Here is a 24,750-nt window from a genome sequence, read left to right on the forward strand (position 1 = left end):
TTGATTGTTTGGGCTATTTTTCGTTTTTTAGCTTTTCATCTTTTTATCTTCCTATATTATACGTATAGCATTTATTGAAAGCTTTTGTACATTTTTTTTTTCTCTCTGGTAAACTACAAAGCATTCATCGAGGTTTTATGATTCCGCCAAATGCTGAACTATACCTGATATCCATTTTTTTAGCACGGGTAGAATCGGCATATTAGTATTGCCCTGCAACAGCGTAGTTGTTGCCATCATTATGAGGTAGAATTTGAGTTGTTAGAATGATGAGGTTTAACCTTATCAACAAAAAAAAAAAAAAAAAAAATCTGAAAGCTTTCGCGTTCAGAGCTTTCAGAGAATATTACGCCTAAAGGGGCGCGTTTTTTTAACGTTTTGTGTGTTACCTTTATTTATTATATCATGTTCTTCACACTAAAACCACATAAAATTCAATTCAACAGTAATATCACAAAGTATTAAAAAACAGCATATCTTTAAAATTTCCAATAGACAGTCTCACGCGCTGGAGATAAAAATATTTTTTTCCGTTCTGTGTTGCCATGGCTTGCTTTAAAAGCGTTGAGTTGCTTAATCAAAAAGTCCTTTTAAATTTTTTAATCAAAAAGTTTTACAAAATATGAAATAGATAAATAAAACAAATTCGAAATTCAAAATTCGTGCCTCCAGGTGGCCATGTTCGTATGGAGGATTACGTTAATCAAAATTTGACGGCTCTGGGTACCGTTGTTTTTTAACATTGCGAGAAGCATACATTCATGTAGATTATTATTTAATTTCTTTAAATATGATACAAAGCGATAATATTTGGTGTCAACAATTTAAAATGTGATTAGCCTTTTATAGTGAAAAGCAATAAAATGTCATTTTGAGACTAATAGCTCTTTTGGGCTGCCGCCCGTTCGAGCTAGTAATAAAATTATTTGCATTTATCTAATAATAATAAGAATAAAAATGGAAAAGAGAAATTCCAAAATTAAAGAGGATCAATTGCGAATTAAAATCAGAAATTTGTTTTACATACTTTTATTTTACTTATATATGTATAAAGCATGTTAACAACACACACAGTTATTTTATTTTTTACAGCTGTATAAATGTTTTCTAAAACTAGCAGTAACGAAAAGTTGAGAAAAAATTTCAAAATAACAATTAATTTAACTAATTTAATATTAAATAACTAGAAACATATAAATACTTAATTTCACAGCATTTTAATTAGACAAATGCAAAAGTTTATGAACTATTTATGAATAATGTCTTCAATGCCAAAGTTTATTTATGAAAGCCAAAGTTTATTTATCATAACGTTTGTGGAAATTATTTGACTGATGCTGCATCCGTTATGTTAATATTTAGGAGGCTTCTCTGATTATAAGAGACCACGCTAATGTAAAATTCAAAATTAGGCAAAACAAAGCAAGCATAGTTTGGCCTAGATATTTTCAGGGATTTTTCTTAAAAAAATTTTGGAGACAATATTTTTTGCTTTGAAATAGAAGGACCTGTGCCTGATCTCCCCAGAATCAGTCTAAGCCAAACTAGTGTTCTTTATTAGCTAATTTTAAATGAGTTACTAAAATCGATACTAAGGTGTTTGACGACTTAATTTCTTACTTGGCAAATTTTCTAATGCATTTTAAACCTGTTTGAGGACTTCATTTAAAAACATCTGTTCTATTTATATTTCATTAATAGTATTTTAATCATATTAACCGAGCTGTTGGTTACAATAAGCGATATATTTTCCATGTTTTCGTATATAGAAGGACGAAACTTCAGCAATTTGATAACAATATCCGAATGATAGCATTAACAGTAATCACATTAAGTGGCGTTTGTTTCAGCGCAAAAATATTTCTGAGGTCGCAAACTCTCAATTTTTTTTTACTATCTTTAAAACTCAAACGCCCTGTTTACATTACCAAGTCTCGCATGTTTATACTTTTAAACTTAAACAAAATGCTTTAGTGCTTTTCTCCTTTTTGGCAATGAAGCTGGGTCCTGTTTTTTTGAGTGCTGCTTTCAAATTTCATGACGCAGCATCTGTTGCACCTAACAATAATACTCGGTATTAACGTACCACTGGCTTCGCTATTGCCTTTTCCGCCATTCTACAGTCATAACGTAAATGTTCTTGCCGTTCCTTACTCAATGCGCTTAAATTGTCTAGAAAACATTCAAGTACACAAAGAACAAAGGAAAATTAATCAAATTAATCTTTCAAAGTGCTGTTTTCATACTTTGCATTCATATCATGGAGAAAGTCACTAAAAAGGATTATCCACTTTCATACCTTAGTGATTTACGTTTGCAAAAGAAATAAAAAAATTCTATCCTTCAGTTTCCTATCTAACACCTCAAAAGGATATTATCAATATATATAAGGTGGCTATAAAAAAATTCCAATATATGAATCCCTAGTAGCCTATCCGCTCAACCAATCGAAACGAAATTTCAGATATTGTTATTTGAAGGTATGCCCTCGAGTTTTCAATGATTTAGAGCAACAGAGCTGTCGCAGTGGCGATTGCAGCGAAAAATTTTGAAAATCTCGAATGGCAACACCCACTTTTTTTCTTGTGCGATCTGATCAGAGCATTGAAAAACAATGAATGGTGTTGGAGCGTTACATTGTAAGGATCTTAAGTTTTACTAACGTTTATTTTATTTTAAATCTTTACTATCACTTCTTATTTTCTACTTCCGGCCAGAATTAAAAGCTTTAACTTATTTATGCAAATTTGTCTTGCGAACGCCAAGTACTTAAGTTGTGGCTTTTTGCCAAGCAAGAGAGAGGAAGGAGTGATTAGGAGCAGGCCGCTTGCCATAGCAGTTTTACTCGGTTGCTGGTTGCCTTCAAGGCCAGAGGTTTAATCCTCTTGATAATTTTAAACGTATCGTAGTGTTAACAGTTCTCTGTACTACATACGGCCTTTCTGTTAATGTACGGCCAATCTTCAAGTAGACACTTGTTTATTAATCCAAAGTTAGTTTAGTTAGAATTTAGTTAATATTTTTATATTCTTACGTTCAGACCACAAGTGGTTGGCTTTGTATTCTGAAGTCCGGAAATCATTGTAAAGAGAGAAAAATAAAGGGTTTCGTATACCCTTCCTGTGTATCTTGTCTACTTCCCACATTTATTGAACATAGCTTTAGTAAGCTCCCTGTTCCGAGTCAGGTCATTTAATGTTCCCAAAGCAAGTAAGGAGGAACACAGAACGTGATAACATGTATACTAAAAATAGCCAGCGCAAAACATTTGCAAAGATCATTTCAAAGCACCAATGAGAGAGAACACAAGAGAAAAAGTATTGGAATTACGTTTTTTTTTTTTTTTTTTTTTTTTTTTTTTCTTCCGTGTACAACATTTTAAGATGGAGTCGTCATCTCTTGTGTCTTTGCAGTTTCATAGCCACCACGATCCCCAACCTCACTTCGATGAATTTCTGGCTGGGTATCTGAAACCTAAGATGTACATATCAAATCCACGAGATTTGTCAGAATTGAGAGATGCCATAAAACGTGAAGCTATACAGATTCCTCTTGCGATGTCACGTTCGTCATTGTTGTCAGCAATCTCTTGCACCCGATGCGTTATCTGCGAAGGTGGGCACTTCGAAAACTTGCAATTCCAATAAAAACATTTTCCGCTCTCCTGTCTTGTATTCTTATTAGTCCTTTACAAGGCTCTTCTTTGCAATTGTTTTACGCCTAGAATTTTCGTCACCCATGTATCGTTCTAACGCGATTTATGATTTTTTAGTGTTCTGATCAATTTGCGCAGAAAAAATGTGGGTGTATCCATTCGAAATTTTTGAAATATTTTCATAGTAACCGTAACCGTGACAGCTCTGTTGTTTTAAATCATCACAGTCTTGAGCGCATACCTTCAGATAACACCTCAAATTTTATTTCGATTGGCTGAACCGACAAGTCACTAGTGGTTCATATATCTGTGTCGTTTCTTTATGACCACTGTATAGATAAAAATATTGCATAGTGTTACCAATTGTTAAAACTAAGTCTTTGCAGCTAAACATCATCAAAGAAAAAAATTAATATTAAGAGCTTGGCGTTTGTTTTCTGCATTTCTTTTATTAACATAAATTATATAATTAGAAAGTATCAAAATATTAAAAAGTATATTACTATTTGAAAATGATTAGCATTAGAATAAAATTTAAGAAGACTGAGAGAAATATAGTACATATTGATATATTGTCCTAACATGCAATCATTACTAATAAGTTTAATTTTTGATGCAGTGGAGCATGTACACTGAGCCAAAAAAAAAAAAAAAAAAACAAAATGTTTGGTAGACAATACTCTATCTCCCGTTCTACTTTGCCGATTGACGAAGTTTCGTTTTTCATATCTCGAAAGCACCACTTAATATATATATTAGATTTACATATAGCATTATTCTACCATAGGTATTTTGACACAAAATCGGATTTTTTTCAGAAAAAACATTACATTTTTTCCCATATTTCGATTCGACGGCTCAAATTATGTCTAGATATAAAATTTTATAATTTTTGGTGAGCAATTTATGGACAAATTAAAAAATTTATCCTGGCGCCCTTTTTCCAATTTGCGCCAAGAATAATTAACTTGGCGGAATTCTTAATTTATAGCAACCTATTTTCCTTTCCTTTTTTCATTGTAAATGAGCTGAAAAAACGCCTCCTTTTATTCCTTCAAATAATTTAAACAAAGTGCGTAAACAACATTTTCGTTATTATCGCTTATATTGATTATGCTAAATTTCAAAACGCGCCAAAATGTAAATTCACTCATATCTTAGGAAATTTTGAATAAAAAAACTATTTTTTTACAGATACGCTTAAAAATACATCTACTTTAAGATGTTATAATTTTTTAGGTTATAATACAAAAATGTTTTCAAAAAATTTATACGAATGTTTAAAAATACAAATTTTTAAAATAAGTAATAAAAAATGTGCGAACATTGACGAGCTAAAATTTTGAGAGCTAATTTTTTAAAAACTACTCGTGCTATTTTTTACAAAACTTGATAGTCTGGCATAATTTGAGTCGTAGAATCGAAATATGGGAAAAAATGGCATGTCATTTCAGAAAAAGTCCGATTTTATGTCAAAATACGTACTAAGAGATTACACTAATAAAATTTAAGTTTTGAAAACTAAGATCTTTTTTTTCGGGGGGGATTTATAGAAGAAGCGACGGACCTTTACAACCATACCTCCTTCGGAATGTTATCCCAGACTCTTGGTATCACAGTCGGCTCTCCTCTCCTAAACACTATACCGTCTGGGCGGTAACAGCCTCTATTAGACAGATTTTTAACATTACTGATTTTAATGTAAGTGTCATTAATTTTAAAGTTTTTAAATCATATTCTATGAAGTTTATGAATGAAAATAAGGCTCTGGTAGGAATCTTCCGTTAAAATTGAATTTTGTATTTATATGGGTTTTAGATGTCTGTGGTGTTCTATGTTGTGAATTTGTGTTTATGGATTTTTTTGTTTGTTTATTGGTCTGTAATTTTGTGGTTAGATGTGCTTACTTATTTTTGATTTAGTATTTTTGTTTGTTGTTTGGGGGTGGCTGGGTTACTGGCTGCCCTCGTTTCTGGAGATACGAGGCCCCTTCTTTTGAGCTACGGGGACACTCGTGTCCAGGTGGGCTGAAGGGAACCTCCAATTCTTACAATTCTTACCATCTGGGCGGCTCTTGAATGAACATGCTAGATATAAAATATATCGAATGCCTCCATACTATGTTTGAATTAATGTGTATCCTGAGCTAATTTATTGAAAAGGTCTAAAATAAAAAATAATAATAAATAAACTTTACAAAAGTTTTCACATAAGACCGTATGAAGATACTAAAACTCGATAACTGGGTACAGAAAATTATTTAAAGTAAAAATACCTTTCGAAACATTTGAATAAAATTCATGATCCTTAAGTCCTTAGCCGTTTCAGCTTGTGGTTAAAAATGGCGTGGCAAAACGACACCCTTTGCTTTAGCTTACCGCAATAAAATTATACCAACTCTTATTTATAAACAAAAGATTCTATTAGTACTAAAATGCGTACTTCAAAGCAGCCTGAAAGGATGCAATTAAAGTATACTCTTAAAAACATTATACAATTTTTCTTTCAAAGTCATTTTCGGAACCTTCGGTAACTTCAAAGTGAAGGAAGGCATTACAATCATTTCGAGATGTTAAATGCGAACGAACGTTACTTCCCATTTTGTTTTCTATATTCAGAGGTGTTTTTATGCGTTACAAGATATAAAAATAGTTCTTTTTTTAAAGAAGAATTTTACATATGTGGAAGGTGATCAAGCTAAATTTTCCAGGTTTTTAACGTCGTATAAAAGCTGAGTGTAAATCAATATTTTTGAATTGATCATATAATGTGCATTTAAAAGTCGTAGCTTGAACATTGTTTATTTTATTCCAATGTTAAGTACGCTTTTGTTTCTTTTTGTGTGTGTGTGTCTGTGCTTCTATATTTAAACAGTAATTGTTGTTAACTTTATAACTTTTTTTATTCATTAATAAATTACGCTTTCTTCAAAATTTTGTTTGCTCGCTTTTATTAAATTATAAAAGATTTTATTTTGACTTAAATTCGTTTTTTATATTAAAGTACTTTTTTTTTCATTGCAAACAATCGTCTGCTTCGGATTTGTGCTTTAAAAAGTTCTTTCCTTTCCGTTTTTTTTTTAATTGATTGTAAGAAGAGATTATTTTTTTACTTTTAAAACGTCTTCAAAATATTAGAACTGTTTTCTTATGTAATTACAGAAGGCGCTGCTTAGTGTAATCGCGGTTAGTGTTATCAGTCGGATATGTCATGAAATATCTGAAGTCCCCCCCTCCCCCATTTGTATACAAAAACATGAAAAGTACATCGTATTGTGATCAACAAGTCGGTTAATGTTATCAGAATATTATAGAATGGTAAAGAAGAGCAACATATCAGTGTAAAGCTTCAAATTTGGCAACACAATCTCCTTACTTTGGCGTAGATTTTTAGTAAAACTTTACGGATTTCAAGTGTGATCAGACACAGGTACCTCTTCTTCAAGAACAAAATAAGTAAATATACATATTTATTTAATATTATTAATATGTATAAAATAAATAAACTATACTATTATGAATAAAAATATATATAAATAATAATAAATATTTTTAAAAATAAATTATATTATATATATACTCTATATAATGTATAAATACACACACACACACACACATATATATATATATATATATATATATATATTGTTACGAAATGTCCAGGCGCGGTGAGATAGCTTTCCCGCAAAGCAGTTTTAGGGTTGCCATAAAATGGCAAGATAAGGCAGGGTTGCCACATTTGGCGATATACCATGAACGGATGGAGAACCTTCTGGAACGAATTCCTACCGGTTTAGCCCAGAATGTTCTCGGTTTAGCCCAGAACACCAGCCAAAAGCTACATAAACCCTGCTGGTACACGGAGAGTTAGTTAGCATCGAGTTAATTAGTGTGTCTCGAGTTAGTCAGTCCGTGCGGAGTCGATCGAGTTGACAGCCGGGCAGCGAGTGCCGAGTATGTCATCGAGTGCATCAAAGAGTCTTTTAGTGTATCGCGGTTAGTGCATCGTCGAGAGAGCGTGTTGAGCTCCGGGAACGACTGAACCGAAAAGTCGGGAGCCGTGCTCTGTGTGTCGTCGAGTGCATCGCGAGTTCTAGCGTGGAGAATCTCGAGAGTACGTGGAGTTCCGAGAACGACCGAGCAGAGTCGGGAGCTCTACTCTGGTGCTTTGCAGTGAAGCTGTCTCCACCGTGATGGCCTGATAACCTGAAGGCTGTGTCGCTGATCGTGTCAACGTGTTTATAGGAGTTCATCGACGACTGTAAAACGTGTTTTGGAGCTGTTCTGACAGTACTGGCAAATAAAGTGTGTTTCGGTATTTCATCAAGAAGTGCTGTCATCATTATTCACTCCAAATCAACATGAACGCTGTACGTACGTGAAAGAAGAAAATAGCGTAACAAGTGGTGTCAGAAGAATTAGAAAAAACCCAACAATATATATACATGCATATATATTTTAAAATCAAACTTGATCATTAGACTCGACCTCACTTTTTAACCGAATCATATTTTCAAATCAAAAGATGTTGTCACCAAATATTATTGTCATACATTATTATTAAAGAAATAATATCGCAAACATAAAAAAATGTATGGCAACTCTATCGGTAATTCTAAACACAGGCCATTTTTAAATATTTTGTGATTTTGCTGTTGAATTTTATGTAGCGTAAATGGAAACAAAATGCGGTTTAATAAATAAACTTTTTAAAAAAAATTATAATAACAAAAGAAAAAAAAAAATTATAAGTCATCTTACGAAGAAAAGCATGGATATGGTGAACGGAGAAAAGACTGAAAAACATTAATGGCAACATTTAATACTGTGTCTAGAATCCTAAACATAGAACTCTATTTAAAGAATTTTGTGATTTTTACTGTTGAATTTTATGTGGCATGAGGGCCAAGAGAGCGCCGATACTTAATAATAAAGCTAAAAAGAAAGGAAAAAAAAATTTGTGTTAGTAGAAGTGAGTCCAAGAGCAGCACGGTAAACTCCAAGTTCAACGACGAGAGTTTAAAAAAACTTCAACATCATGGAGGTAGGAAGTAAGATGGAGTGGCCCTAACCGGTTTTCCCCATACCCTGCTTTGAAGCACTGGCGATCCCTACGTGGTGATCAAAACATGGGTAATTTACCATTAAGTTCAATGGGTTTTTGACACGATCGGATGTAAATATTTTGTAATTACGTCGTAAATATACATATTAAATGTATATATTATCTTTTCCTACAATATTTCAGAGTCCTAAATATGTGAAAAGTATAAATAACATTTCATTCTTAATGGAATTAAATGCTATAAGTTTCACAGAAGTTTGGTCAGAACAGTTTAATTTAACAAAAATTAAAATCAAGGTTTATTGTATTATTAATATTAAAAGTATGCATTATTTCTTTTCTATTTATAGAGCTTCTTCCTAAAATACTTTCTCAAATATGATATGATTTTTTAGCTTTTGAAACATACTCCAAATCGAAAAACTATAAGCTAACAATTTATAACTAATGCTCTATTCGGTCCATTTCAAATTAGAGCACCTTTTATTTTAATAGCGAAGTGTTTTAAATAGTACTTAACTTTCTCTGAATATTTCTGAAAGAGAATAAAATAAAGATTTTTTTAATATTATTTAAAACTTGTAATTGAGTTATTATAAAATGTAAGAGGATACATTTAATAACTAGATTTCTTCACAGTAACTTTCACAGTTGTTTATGAATAAGTAAATTCTTCATTTCAAATACATTTAAAAATAATTTAATAAATATTTAAATATTTTGTTAAAGGCAGATACATGCGTTTTCCAAGTACATGCATAAATACTCATACATATTTCAGGCATGTGCAAATCTTTACTTTCTGTGCATTCACTATATTTATCGAGTGAAGCAATTCACACTAATTTAACATGTACCCGAACGTTTTACATAAGAAATATGTATAAGTATAATTTGAATGAAAATTATACGCATTATTTTTAATACCCACTCGTAGGTAGTTTTTCTTCAAATTTCCTCCACGATGGTACCTCTTCCTTTAGGCAGATAGCCCTTGCATGCCTTACTCTATTTAATAAAAACTTAACCTAAGCTATGTGCCTAATTATAAATATTTTAACATGCATAATTTTATATTTACATTTAGCCATCAAGTTTCAAATTTAAAACACGTTTTAGGATACATTCATCATCAAATTCAAATCTTCTAGTAAATATATTTTGTCAGAGCACTCAATACCTCTTTTAGCGATTTTACACAGTTTAATAATTCTCTGATAATATAATAAATAATAATAACTAAATAAAACGTGTAAGTCCAAAGTGATTATTTTTCAGACATATAAAAATAAATGATGCGTTTAAAATGAGCAACAGTAAAGTATGTGGATTACAAAAAAATTTATTTTATTTAAAACATTTTGGCATTTGAAACATTAAGTAAAAGTAGTGAATCTCTATCAAGGGTATCGAAAGATATATACAATTTTAAAGGTACCGTAAGGTATTTTTCATTCTTTAAGCAAAACATTTTTGCTAAAGTAGTTCAACAGCTTTGAATTTTATAAAACAAGTTCATAATCAAAATCGCTGTTTATAACCAAGATGTGATTTTTGCGTAAATGTCATTAAACTATACAAATTGCTGTTATCCATCACACTATGAATGTTTCTTTTATGCGGAAGTGTCCCGTTTTTCGATTTGTATGGAACTGTCGTGTGTCGAAATACTATCAGAGCACTGTCAAGCGAGCTTCTAATTGTAAAGAAAAAACACCCCGTCTGGTGACCAAAGCTTCGGAGCAGTGCTTCACTTCTAGTGCCGATTTGGCCACTCCTTCCTTTCTTCCCTCCATTTTCAACATGCCCTACGATGTGATGCTAAAATCTGAATTTTTTTCAGATTTCTCCCCCCCCCATACTTCTTTTTTTTCCTGGAGGAATGAAGATAATGCATCTCTGCTTGATCGTCTTCGAAATCAAAAGAGTTTTATTTAAAATCTACGCCGCCCACCAGCGGCCGAGCGGTAAAGTCGCTGAACACTGGTAGTTCGGTCCGAGGTTCGAATCCCCCGAACGGGCTGGCTGCATGGGCGTTTTCGTGGTTTTCCCCATGTGTAACGTGTATACGAGCCAGTTTCCCTTGGAAAGTCTTCCACGAAGGCATCCCTCCCCTTAGGCAGATAGCCCTCAAGGCTTTTCCATATTCACACACACATTAAAATTTACGCCGAAATAAGGTTCCTATTTTGCTTAATAATGTAATTAACCTAAACAAAATATCTTCAGATTTGGCAAAAAATCTCCAAAAATTGTCAACTTTGCGACAAATATTTTAGCTTAAACCTATAAAAAGGCTTTTCTCTTAGATAAGAAAGATGAGCCTCTTAGAAAGGTTTTCTTTCCTAGTTCTGATTGAGTTATTTCTATAACTCAAACACAGATCAAAGATGCTTAAAAAGCTAAATTAGAAAACAAAACAAAACAAAAAAAAAAAAAAAAACACAAATATTTATAAAACTTTAACATTAAAAAATAGTTTTAAAAAATAACACTGAACATTTACTCCGTAAAAGTAATTTGTGCTGTCGTGTCCTTTAACATTCCTCAAAATTCTTATTGGCAGCATTATTTAGAAATAATTTATTATCACGTTGCTAACACGCTCAACTATAAATAACAAGATGAATTATCATTTTAATCGTAAATTATATCTGTGCATCATTTTATTTTCTTTGTTTAATATTTGTTGTAATATGTAATGTTGTAATATAAATTAAATACCAGATTGTACCGTAATTATTTAGCACATACTCTGTTGCATATTAACTATTTTGGAGTGTTAATTATAATTTTAAATACCTTAAGATACTTATTTAAATACGATATGTAAGCTTACTTAAAATATTTTCAATCTATTATCAAATACGTTAAATTTTTTAACTTTAACTAGATTACATTGTTTTTATTCGTCATAAATAAAGCAATAAATTCGCAGTTACTGAATGCCGTCGACTTCATTGCCATCGGTCGGTTACTTGATCGTTATTTCGAGGAAATAATTAAAAGTGTGCTTACAGTAAACAGAGCGAACATCCTTGAGTTATCATGGACATAAAATATTCTTTTTGTTGTTCCTTTTTGCCCTCGTTAAACCCAACAATTCATTAATTAGAAGTATAGAACATCCGGAGCAGACTTTTTATTCTCTTTTTTTATGACTCACGTAAAAATTTTATTCATACAAAAATATTTTCTCATTACGTGCTGAAAAATGTTGTTTACATGAAAAGTAAAAACAGGATTTTGTCTTTTAGAATGAAACGGTGACATTCTAATGATTCTCGAGAAGTTATTTTAAATGATATAACTATTTCAATGTATCTACTAATAGTTCCAATTTAATGCAAAGATCTAGTGCTATAAAATTCAGCAACTTTGTTGTCAACGACTATTCTGCAACCAATATTAGTTGTACAAATAATGCAAAGGTTTAAAATACTACCAGTTACGTGTATTTTAAGCTATAAAATTGTCAAATTTATCTTTTTAAATATTAATTATAAAAAAATATGAAACATATAATGGTTTCTAATGACTCAACTAGTAACTTATATTAATAAAGAACTGTGTTTATTGCTTTTAAATCTCTTAGATTGTTTATCAGTTACAGAGAGATTACATTGGGAAAAAATTAAATATAGTACGTTTACCGAATAGCTACATACTATCCCGTGGGTGGCAACATACTATTCCGTGGGTTTTTTTCTTTGGGCGTGTGGTAAAGATAATGTTTACGTGCAGCCACTGTCAGCAATATTACAGAAGTCCGAAGCAGTATTTTTAGACGTTTTCGAGCTAAAGTAGCATGAGAAGAATCGAAAAGTAGCACGCGTCGTCAAACATAGGTATTATAAGCGAAGTATTTTGAAAATGGGGCTGAATGTTTTCAAGTTACTTTTAATTTATACTTTAATCAACGAAAAAGCTATAATCTGACTTAAACTTTGAAATCTTACTCACAGATCACTAAAATATTAAACAAAGCAATCAGTCAAACACAAGAAAACACCAGCGACCCGTTTTGAAAATTGAGTGCATGTGCGGCTTATGACTTCAAGTTTCCAGTTGCCAGCTTTTATTTGAGTCTTAAGAAATTATTAACTTTTATTTGAGTCTAAAGAAATTATTAACTTTTATTATAAATTAATTTCAATGGAAATGTTTTATTAACATGTACGTATTTTATAATACATTAAAGAATTTTTAAGGTAACAAAAAGTAGCACAAGGAAATGATGGAGTAAAAGAAAATTCCCAAAATTATTTTTATTTGTTTTATATCTTAAATATTATGTTGAGAATAGTACTTGGGGTATGATGTGTAAAATATAATGTTGAAAATACCGGATACTTTATCATGTTTTGCTCATTACGTGCTCCGCCCTTAGGCACTACATAGAAAGGGCGGGATGTCCCGTGGAGGTCTTTTTAAGAAAAACTAGCTCGTATCCACGTTACACATGGCGAAAGCGACGAAAATGCTAATTCAGCCAGATTGTTCACCAGGACTCGAACCCCAGACCGAACTACCAGTGTTCAACGACTCATGTTTTATCATTGGTCTTACAAAAGTCGGTATTGCTAGTGCTACTGCTGTTTTGAAACTTAAACTCTCCTGTTTGCGTTTTGAGAGCCATTCAGGTTAATTCAAATATCCCCAAATAGCAGTATTGTTGATTTAGAAAAACTTTATAAATGTTTCAAAAGTCAAAAAGCACCCTTATGAAATAATTATAATATCCATAAAGAAAAACAGAAAATAGCACATAAATGTAATACGCTCAATTCTCCGCTAGATAAATACTAACTTTAATTCATTATTGTTTTTGAAAAGATTAAAACCTACAACGCGTCCATCTTTAAAAGAAAAGAAATTCTGCGGAAGATAAAATAAAAATTTTATAGCATTTTTTGCCTCTGAGTATTTACTTTTAATATTTAATGCCTTAAAAGGATTGTATCAAAGCTTGTCATTTATTTAAAATAATTTTCCACAAGTTTCTCTTCTAATATTTACAGCTGCAAGTAACAGACTTGGTTCATATAAAAACCAAAGCTCAAATCAAGAAGCTAAAGAACAAAACTGCAACAAAAATACTTTCGATTTCCTAATCCTTGTACATCTGTTTTTTTTTTTTTTTTTTTTTTTTTTTTTTTCCCCTTTGAAAGAGAAACACCTCATCACGAAAGCGAAACCAAGAAACAAACGTAAAAATGCTATCAAAATAATCCACAATCAGCTAAACAAAAGAAAAAAAATTGTCAGAAGAAAAAGGATTTGGAGATTAAAACGGATCATATTTAATCCGTCGCCATTTTGCTGAATGCGGGTTCAGACGATCGCTGCCAATCCGGTTTGCTCCGGTTCAATTTCTTCCAAACGATCTTCTATGCTGGTAGAATAACAGCATGGCTTTATTTCGATGACATTTGTTGTATTGCATGAAGAACTTTTTATTTGTTTTATTTTTTCCTGGGTTTCTTCGATAGAAAGATCAACTCTTTTTCCCTGCTGATTTTTTAGAGGACTGCAATTTTACCTTATTGCTTTCGATAAACGTTGTCCAGTTGATGTGATGTGTTCCGTTTCGAATGGGAAGCTTTCGAAATAAACGTTTAGCCTTTGAGAGAAATTTTAAATCGCATAAGGGTTCCATTTGGGACCTGCTGCCGTAAATTTCGCAAGTTCCTACTATATGAGGTGTGTTCCGGGATCTTAAAATGGCTTTAAAGTTCTTTTCTCCTGTTTTAAACTACTATTTTCATTCAACTATTACTTCTATCACCTAAAATGTAGGTGTCTTATTTTTATGGTACTGTGTTTTATCCGTATTCTTGAATATCTTGGATAGAAGCTCTTATATACTATATATGATGAGCATGACAATGTTTCAAATTTTAACAGCATGCTCATTTTAGCAGCTTTCAATATATACCGTATCCACAGAAGTCATTATCCGGCATTTTACTTCCGCAACCGTTGGTCGTGGACATTACAGAATTGTTTTGTGACAGCAGTAATCATGTACTGGCATTTTAAACTTTAAAAAGTGCGAAAAGTAGCATTTTATACGCCTCCATTTATACTTCAGACAATTTTTGTATTCATTGAGAAACATAAAGAACGAATTATTCGACTCTCATATACTTAAAATTGACCGAGATATTTAATTTCAAAATTTGCAAATTCTGACATAATTTTAACCTTGCACTGAGGGGTAGATTAATAAATAGATTAAATACTGGAGGTTGATTTCTGTCCTTAAATACCATTCAAAGATATTCATTTCTGATTTAATATGTGTAAAATTCTTGAATATGTAATTTTATTACAACAGGTACACCGAAGGACTTTTCAGAAGTAATTGATAAATTTTAGAACGCTAAAAATACGTTATTAATAAATACCCTTATGGTATTTTATAACTTTAGTATCATTATCTAATAATCTAGCAAACAGGAACTGGAAACGGTAATTCACGCAAATAATATCATGTGTTGGCAATATGACAAAGCTAAATGCTGAAATCTGCCATTGTTTCCTGTTCCATACGACTCGGTGAATAAGACCTCTTAAAAAATATGTTGATCAATATTTTTACAATAATCTAGATAGTCAATTAAATTTATTTTCAAATGTATTTTATTTATAAATTTAGAAACCTTTTTGTAATCTCTAAATTTAAAATTAAATTTCTTGGTCAACTTTTGTTGCCCAGCAATCAAGGATTTTGAATTTTAATTTTTATAATGAATATGAAGGTTCCTTAAACATAAGTATAGAGACCGGAGGTCTGCATAAAAAGTTTTCCGGAATTTTTACAAAACATTTTTTTAAAATTTTATAATTCTAAAAATGAATATTTGCGTCACTTGAAATATTTTTTTTAGCTGGAAGTATATGTCAGTGACCAACAGTTACGAAAATAGAGGTCTGATAAGTTGTAAACTTAAAAAATAAAACCTAAAGAACCGAATTAAAACTAATTGTAAAGACTTAGTTGGTTAACCAATAACATTCAAACTAAATTTGAAAGAAAAAATAAATATCTCACACCAGGCTGCTGCCATTCTGATGCTTTTCAGAATGGCAGTAGACTGGTGCGAGATAGTTATAGAATGACAGCAGGACTGGTACGTGAAAGATGATAATATTTTCTTTCTGGCTGTGGCAACATGTTTCTTAAATCGCTGAGTTTTTCATTAACTTTGAAACATTAATATGATTCTTGATTAAATTTGAAATACACAGTTTTGCCAAATTAGTTTATTAAATTTGAAAGACGCAGTTTCCTAAGTTTGTTTATTAAATCTGAAAGACCCCATTTGTCAAGACTTTTGAATTAATCTAATAAGGTATTGTTGGTCATATTTGTTGATTGAATTTGAAAGACCGTGTTTTGCGATGTGGTAACACATTGCTTTCAAATCTCTGAGTTAGTTAAACTTTCAAGTTCGCACAAAACATAAAATAAAAAATAAATAAATAAATCTGAAAGCTTTCAGGCTTTATATAAATGCCCAAAAGGGCGTTTCTTTCATTTACATACAGGTTTCGACAACATTAGGGGAAATGATCCTGTGGACTAAAAATATTTAAAAACAGCTTATCTTTAGAATTTCCAAAAGACAGCCTTGCGCCGCTGGAGATAATTTTTTTTTCGTACAATGTTGCCGTTGCTCATTTTGAAATCATTGAGTGTGTTAATCGTAAATTCGTTAAAGTTTTACAAAATTTGAAATACACAGTAAAATATTTAAAAACAGCATATCGTTCTGAATTTCCGTTAGACAGTCTAGGGCGCTGGAGGTGTTCTTTCCCGTACAATGTCGCCATTGCTTGATTTAAATTCGTTATAGTTTTACAAAATACACAATGAAACAAATTCGAAATTCAAAATTCGGGCTTCTAGGTTCGGATGTTGGACTACGTTATTCAAAATTTGATATCTCTAGGTATGATTGTTTTTTCACAATGCGAAAAACTTGCATAAATTCATGCAAATTCTTCAATATTTAATTTCTTTAAATATCATACAGGGCGATAATATTTGGTGGCAACAATTTGAAAAATGATATAGACTTTTATAGTGATTCAACGCAAAACTCTGTTTTGAGACTAATAGCGCTTCTGGGCTAATGGTCCTTCGAGTTAATAAAAAGCATATTGAAAATTCGGGTTTTGAAGTGCGTTGCTTCCATTATCATGTTCTAATGGAGGACTATGTATGTTCAAAATCTAGTGGTTCTAGGTGCCGCTGTTTCATTCGTTTGTTTGTATTAATAGAACATACATACGTACACATTTTTAATTATTTAGAAGTAAAGATTTTTCGCTTTAAAAATGTATGCAACTGTCATTCGCTTAATTGTGTTGCACAATTTTAGACACAGAACTTGCTGTAATTTAGCAGTCAGGTTGTATAATTTTGAGTTTGCTCATATTTGACATTTTGGAATTTTTTATGCTGTTATAAAGTTTAATAATTAAAACGAGTCGATATTTCTGTAGTGTTTTCCGCAAATGTAGCTGTTGAAGTCATCCGATGAGGAAATCATCTGGAAATAATGTCATTCATCAGAATCTATTGTGTTTTATGTTGAATTATTTCCGCTTATTTTTCTGTATTTGTGCAGCTATGTTTAAACTGTTTAAAACATACTTGATTCTGGAGTTTATTGTTATTTTTACGTGTATCACTGATACAGTAAATTTATAAAATGCTTGTCTTTTTGCTCAGCATGTGATTTGGAAACTTTTTCACATCATAAAATTTTAGGCTGGCATAAAAATATTTAAGCTTAATTTCAAGAAAAATCACTTTCCGGTAGTATAAATTACTAATATTTAATGCTGTCGCAATTATTTTGATAACAATGTCATTTATTGCGTTCAGCCCACAAGCGGCCGAGCGGTAAAGTCGCTGAACACTGGTAGTTCGGTCCGAGGTTCGAATCCCGCGAACGGCTGGCTGCATGGGCGTTTTCGTGGTTTTCCACATGTGTAACGTGTATACGAGCCAGTTTCCCTTAGAAAGTCCTCCACGAAGGCATCCCTTCCCTTAGGCAGATAGCCCTAGTGTGCTTTGTCATAATTAAATAAACCAAACCAAACCATTTATTGCGTTCCTTGAAACTGAAATTATTTTTTCCAATCAGTAAACAAGTCTAAATGTGTTTTGCTCTATTCAAATAATCCAGTCTATTACCTGATTAATACCCTGTATACATGCCAATTTCCCTGAAAATTACTCTATGAAGGCATCCCTTAAAGAGATAATCTCCGTGTGCTTTGCCGTAATTTAAATAATCCGACCCAATCCAATGTCTGAAAATAAAGGACATCCTAAAACTTTTGTTAAAAGTTTGAATTTTTTATATTATCTTTATATCGCTTCAAATTAGAATATTCTTTAAAGTAGCTTGTTTTATAAAAACAATTTCAGCTCCTTACTGTCTTCCTCTAATACGAATTTCAGTCGATGTAATGTTCGCTTTTGCTGTAACAGTTAATTTTGACATTAGAAATGTCATTAGGGAAACCTTTTCAAAATTTTTGAATTGTTACATCAGTTACTTTATGTTGCATTATGCTTTCGCGGGCATATCATTCGTTTTTCTTGACAAGTGTTACTAAATCTTCAAACATAAGGTGTTTAATTTATGATTTTAGTACCTCGAGTATAATTACATCTAAAAGTTTTCTCCTTCGGCAAAATCTGTTTCAGTTTTCTACTTCCAGTAAGGGAAACAAAATCATGCTTGCACAAGAGTACCTCAGCAAAAGGTTCCTGGCATCTTATGAAAATCATTACGCATTTTATTTCCAAGCGGAGGACGGGAATAATATACAATGCCTTCGCCGAGATTTGAACTCTGGACCTTCCGATTGCTAGCCGAACGTGTTTCCAGCTAAACCACGAAGGCGCGGTTAGGTGGAACAAAATGCCTTACAAGACGCCCGATCTCCAAATCCCATTAGGGAAAAACTGTCGTCCACCACTAGATTTGTTTTTCGTTTGACCGCTACTGCTACAGATTATTCGGTATTTTATTGCGAAACAGGGCACGGGAAAAATTACCAGTGCCTTCACCGGAATTTGAACTTCGGTCCTCCCGATAGCTGGCCGGACGTACTTCCAGGTACACTACAATGGCATGTCATCAGAAAGAAGGAAATGCTTTACAGCCTTTGTGCAGATAACTGTTTTCAAGTTAAAAACTAATCATCATAAAGGTGGTGTTTTCATATATCCGAGCACCTTTTTGAAAATTTCTGTCTTGGCAAATACCATCAAAAACTTTCTTAAGGGGCCCCAGTCAAGGATAAGACAATTGATGTCCCATACGTATCAGCACATGTGTGAAAGTTTCTGTCTTGGATAACTTATCGATATTTGCCAAACCAGAACATTTAGAAGGAACCCCTGGAAAGGCTATCATCACTGATGTCATATAAACACCGGAATCCTTTCACGGGGCATCTTTAGGTTGTGATCTAGCGCGGAATCGGCATGCTGGAGAGATAAGCTGGTTCTTTCACACAGCATGTCTGAGTAGCATCCTTAATTTCATGCTAAATAACTCTATATATATATATATATGCTAAGTAACTAGTCATTATATTTTATAACTTTAAAATCTATCAAACTTATAGCCACAGAACAGAAATTATCATTTTCATCAATGAAAATTTTGATTAATTTAAAATCTGAAGTGGCTCTAGTTAAGCCATATGCACTGTCAATAATCATAAAAGTATCTTCTACTTCTTCGTGATCGAAGTTAACTAAGTACCTTTAATATAATTAACCCATTACTCTACGGTTGTTTCATATCCAAGCTAATGCCTGTCATAGGTAATTTTTCACGTAAGTCAAGATTAATTACGTGAATCTTCTAAATTTCTACTGATAAATATTATAAAAGACAGGCATTTCAACTAAATCAGACGACCAGTTATGTCTGCTGAGTAAACTTTTATTCGTCCTAGTGTTATTATATCTTGTACTTTTATGCCACTTTCGGATATATGAATCAATTTTAAAATTTTACTTTTATAGAATGTTTGACGAAACTTTTTTAAATATGTGAAGAAATTGAAACCTTTATTTTCAAAATTAATTTTATTTCTTAAATATTACTCCCGGATTACTACATTCATCTAAAATTTCACAAATACGGTTAAAGAATACAGTTCTACGTGTTTAATACAATTGTGTTTAATATTATATTAAACACGATTTAAAATATATATATGAAAATACCTTATATAATCCTCCTTTCAAGGGCGACTGGGTATCAGGGGACCCAATCCCCAAATGAATTATCGTCCACCATTTTTTTTCCTTTTTTAGTTCGGATGCGAGTTGTAGAGTAATTACGTTTTTTTTTCGAAGCAGATGAGAGGGAAAATGTGCAATGCCCTCGCAAGGACTAACTGGACCCCTCCATTTCCCTCGAGCATGCTTCCAATTAACACCACGAAAGCATGCGGAAAGGAGCGAGAATATACCTTAAACTTGATTGAACAAACTGACAAAAGATCTTTAAATTTCTGCTTTAAATACAAGTATCTTCTGGTATTTCATTTCTAGATACAGAATAGATCAAGAGCGATGTTTTATATGGGTGCAGAAGAAAAGTAAAATTCGTTATCCTAGCAAAACTTCATTCCTTGTCGTTCACACACTTATTTGAATTGTGTAGATAAACTGCTCTTTAAGACGGATCTCATTCTTCACAGATGAGCTTGACGTTTAGGTAGGTATTTCGGAGACAGATGCTATCCTTGTCAAATAAATGGCAATGAAAATTTAGTTTGTTGCAGATAATTTGATATTAGATGAGTGGCTGACTATAAAAAAAGCAAATTATTTTGCAGTAACAAGTGGATTGATGTTAAGACCAGTGAAATATTGATTACGTTATAGAAGATGCCGAGAACTTTTGAACAATTACAAAATAGCATGATAAAACAAACATATCTTTATTAGTTTTACTTTTTGAGCACTCTATGGTACAATATAATGGGGACAATCTGTACCTTCGCAGTTTTGATTATGATGCACTACATTTTTAACTATGTATAGAAGCAGCTAAACAAGAGACGTCCTTTAGCTAGCAAGTGTAGGTAGCAAAAGAGAAAGTCTAGTTAGTTGCAGTACTAGTTTATAAGCTTGGAAATTCTTTTTTTAGTTCTGGATAGCGATTGGGCAAAAGTTTACAGCAATGTCGATACTGCAGGAAGAGCAGGCTGTTATAATACTTATATTTAAAGCAGAAAATTTAAGGTGTATTTTCAATTATTTTCAATTAAAATTAAATTTGACAATAAATTTTTCGTCATGTTTTGTATATATAGATAGACATACAGATATGCATTTAAGTTATGCTGCTTAAGTTGAATATATTAAAAATGTCAAAAAATTAAATATTTCAGCTGTCAAAAAATTCTTGTCATATATGGTTTAAAAAAGTAATCTTGAGTATGCTAGTGATCATAGATTTTTGAGTCACAATTGTCAAAGAGAAATTTTTATATGAATGTATGAAAGAATGATTTCACTGAACATGCATTTTACCCCTATTATCACTTTTATTTCTGAAATAATTTTTAATATCTGAATACAGATTTTGTATCAGCGCCCCCAATTTTATTTTCATATATTACTAAGAATATTATGATTTTTTTTTTCATTTTGTAGTGCTTAACTAAAGCTGTGCATTTAAAAACTTATCTTTTGATCATAAGGTCTTTACAGGAAACTTTCCAATATTTTAGACACTAGCATTATATTGTGTTATGCTGCCAAGTAACTGTCCGACGCTTCGAGTATTTGCATTGAAACAACATTGCACGGTTCTTCAGTGCTGACTAAAAGCCCATACGTTACCTGTAATCAATAGCCTGGGCGGTTACTGCTGATCTTTAGTTACGGTCAACAATGGTTTTCGTTTTCTTAATATTTCACAATTTATCTAAATTTGCTGCCGTACCCCACACCAGTGATACTGGGATTGACCACCTGGGAGCATGATGCATGAGTTGCCAGTGACTAACGTATAGGTCAACAGTAACCAACAGTTTTGTTGGGAACAGTTGTAGCCTTCGGTTTAATTTTATTTTAAAAATCTGTTTAGATTTACTTCATTACCCCATATCAATGATACGAGTTGACCACAAGTGACCTATGGTCATTGATAGCTTGACATTGGTCACTGGAGCCTATAAATCACCAATAACCAAACAGAGATCAGGCTTTTTGTCGAGAATGGCCAACAGTCTTGAAAGGCACTGGTGTGCTTCAATTTCATTTTAATTTGAAAACCTAATTAAATTTGCTACAAAGCTTCTATGATGTTAATCCATCGGTTAGTGATAGTATGATCACTAGCATACTCAAGATTACTACTTAATATCACTGTACAATAGCCGTTAAATGGTAATCACCTGTCAGGTGTAGACCATCGTTGACCAGCATCATTATGAAGGCCGATTCTGCTTTTGTATTATTTAAATAAGCGTTTTTGTGTGATATTATAGTCTCCAACTGAATTTGACTGATTTTGCTGATGCCTGTCCCTACTCACTAATTTAGTGAGAAGGGAGAATAAAAATTTTATCGAATTCCTCCATGCACGTTTTTGTGGTATAGTGGTTAGCATATTCCGCTAAAAATTGAAAGTTCCTTGCTTCAATTTCCAACGAGTTGCTTTTGATTTCATGTTTTTCTTTCCAAAAGCTTGTAACGTCTACGGTTCCAATATCTGTATCGGAATAATTGATAAAAGAACAGCAAGTAACCGTTATGTTTGTGGAGAATTGTTATATAAAACTTAACGAGGTTTACATTTTAAAAAGGCCTTTCATTTCATTCCGCTAACTAAAATATCATTAAAAAAGCTAACACCTGCCTAAACAGAAATATTGTAACAACGAACTTGTGCAAAAGTTCATGATTTAAATCATTAAAATGTATGCAGATTTCATTCTTTATGTATAAAAATTCGTAAAGATCGAAACTTCACAAATAATGACACCTCTTTCTCGACCATCTTTTCTTCGAGGTGATGTACATGCATATAATCAGGGATAACCGAGAAGCTCGTTAGATAACTTTAAATTTTCCTTTTAACAGGATCAAGCTTTTTACGTCATTAAGTACACATGATTTCTTTTTCACTGCGCATGTCCCAATCAGCCTCTTTTGCCAGCCGTGAATTAAATCAAGTCAATGTTGACAAAGCAACAACTAAAACCCATGTTGCGAAATTTTCTAAGGGTAAAAGGATACAAAATTACGTTTTAGGGGGTTCGGGATTCTGAACTCAAATGAATGTAGAATTTGAGGGGACAGAAAAGTAAGAAAAAAAATCCCCTTCGCAATTAGATTCGGAAATGCAAAAATGTAGTCTTTGTTTCTGTTTCTTGCTTAGCTTTTGTTAGCTTCATTAGTCGAAAACTGGGGTAAAAAAGGAACGTTTGGAAGTAGGTTAAATAACGAATAAACCTTTTGATTTAATATTTTTCTCCTTCCTCTTTCCCTGTACATAAAACTAAATGAAAATGGGAGAAAAGTATATATAATTTATATTCAGAGTAATATATATATATATATATATATATATGTCTATTTGATGGGATTTGTATCTAATTTGTATAATCTTTTAATTAGATCGCTCATGCTGTTTGTCGCCATGGTTAAACTTTTGTCATCGATTTTTAAATTACTTTCTGATAAGCTGTCGAGTTCAAATATTGTACAGATACTGTTTTGTGAGAATACAATTCTGATACTTTACGAGCTGCCATTCAGAGGTACCGGAAAGTTTCTATTCAAATCGGAACATTACCATTACGCTGAAAAACATCAAAGAAGTATTTTTTAAGATTCGATTACTTTTGACGTAAGTATGCAACGTTATAACCTGACGTAGTACTTAAGCCTATTATGTTCTGCGCTGAATGAACTTCCAATTTTTTTTAATATAAATGCAAATAAGGGTAAGCTGTGAAAATAACTCAGCTGTAAAGAAAGCAGCCAACAATAAAACATGTCTTTTCTGTCTTTCAGTAAAAAGCTTAAATTTGGAATGAAATGAATTGTAAACGTAATTGAAAATAAACGGTAAAATGAATTAATTTTTATGTTAATGGAACTTTATGTCAGAACTTTATTAAAAATGTAACCATTCGTGTAGTGACACAGTTATAGAACAACCTGGAATTAGAGTGAATAATAGCTCAAAGCATGGTTAATTAAGCGATTACTGTAAATTGCGTGAGAGGTTAAGGCTTTTAATAGAGATGGGAAAGCTATTTTGAACTGTACAGTGTGATCCTGAATGGCGTGAGTGGTTTTTGAATATTTTACGAAACAATGACAAGCGAGATAAAAATGCACCATGAAAATATTTGTCACAGGAAGTGGAAGCGTTTTTTACTGCCTCGGTAGTAAATAAAAATCTTGGATATTTTTAAGTTTATGAATCTTTCATGTTTGCTGTAAAGGTTTAAACTGGAATTGATGACTGGGATATGTTAAAAAGCATGGTTATCTCTATTATAGCATCTAAATGGTAGAACCTGTTTTCTCTGTCACGAATATGGAATACTGCTACACCATATGTCTAGCAAATAAGTTTCTCTTCTCTCAGCATCCAGCTTCCTACACGACGGATAGATTAAATTAGCTTGCATGTTTTTACACGCAAAGCTTATGTTCCTCTTTATCCACTTTAAATATCAAAATAGGTCCTTCTAGCAAATATCAAAACTTGAATTCTTACAAATATCAAAGTAGGAAATGTTCTCTAAAATATCAAGAACTAAAGGGTGCGGCATTTAATGTTACCCTATTTTCAAAATAGCATAACATATTTCTTGCACAAAGCAATAAATACGACTGACCATGGTTAGGTAAACCATGCCTGAGTCTTGTATTCATAATGTTGGCCTCACTTGTGCAATACGCTGTCTTTACAATGTCCTTTATGACTGCCATCATATTTTTTCCGTCTAGCAAA

The 24,750-nt window shown here is 32.2% G+C and overlaps 1 protein-coding gene and 1 non-coding gene across 2 annotated transcripts in view; one reads left to right on the top strand and one right to left on the bottom strand.

Moving 5' to 3' along the window:
* LOC118189229 (uncharacterized) overlaps positions 1-24,750 on the top strand; it is a 691,965-nt gene that overhangs the window by 346,142 nt on the left and 321,073 nt on the right. The window lies entirely within an intron of this gene.
* TRNAA-AGC (transfer RNA alanine (anticodon AGC)) lies at positions 18,576-18,648 on the bottom strand. Its single transcript has one exon. It is a non-coding gene; the product is annotated as a tRNA-Ala (tRNA).

The sequence above is a fragment of the Stegodyphus dumicola genome, chromosome 10 (genome assembly GCF_044657685.1).
Source record: "Stegodyphus dumicola isolate Sdum_Otavi_A_Nest chromosome 10, ASM4465768v1".
NCBI classification, from domain to species: Eukaryota; Metazoa; Arthropoda; class Arachnida; order Araneae; family Eresidae; genus Stegodyphus; species Stegodyphus dumicola.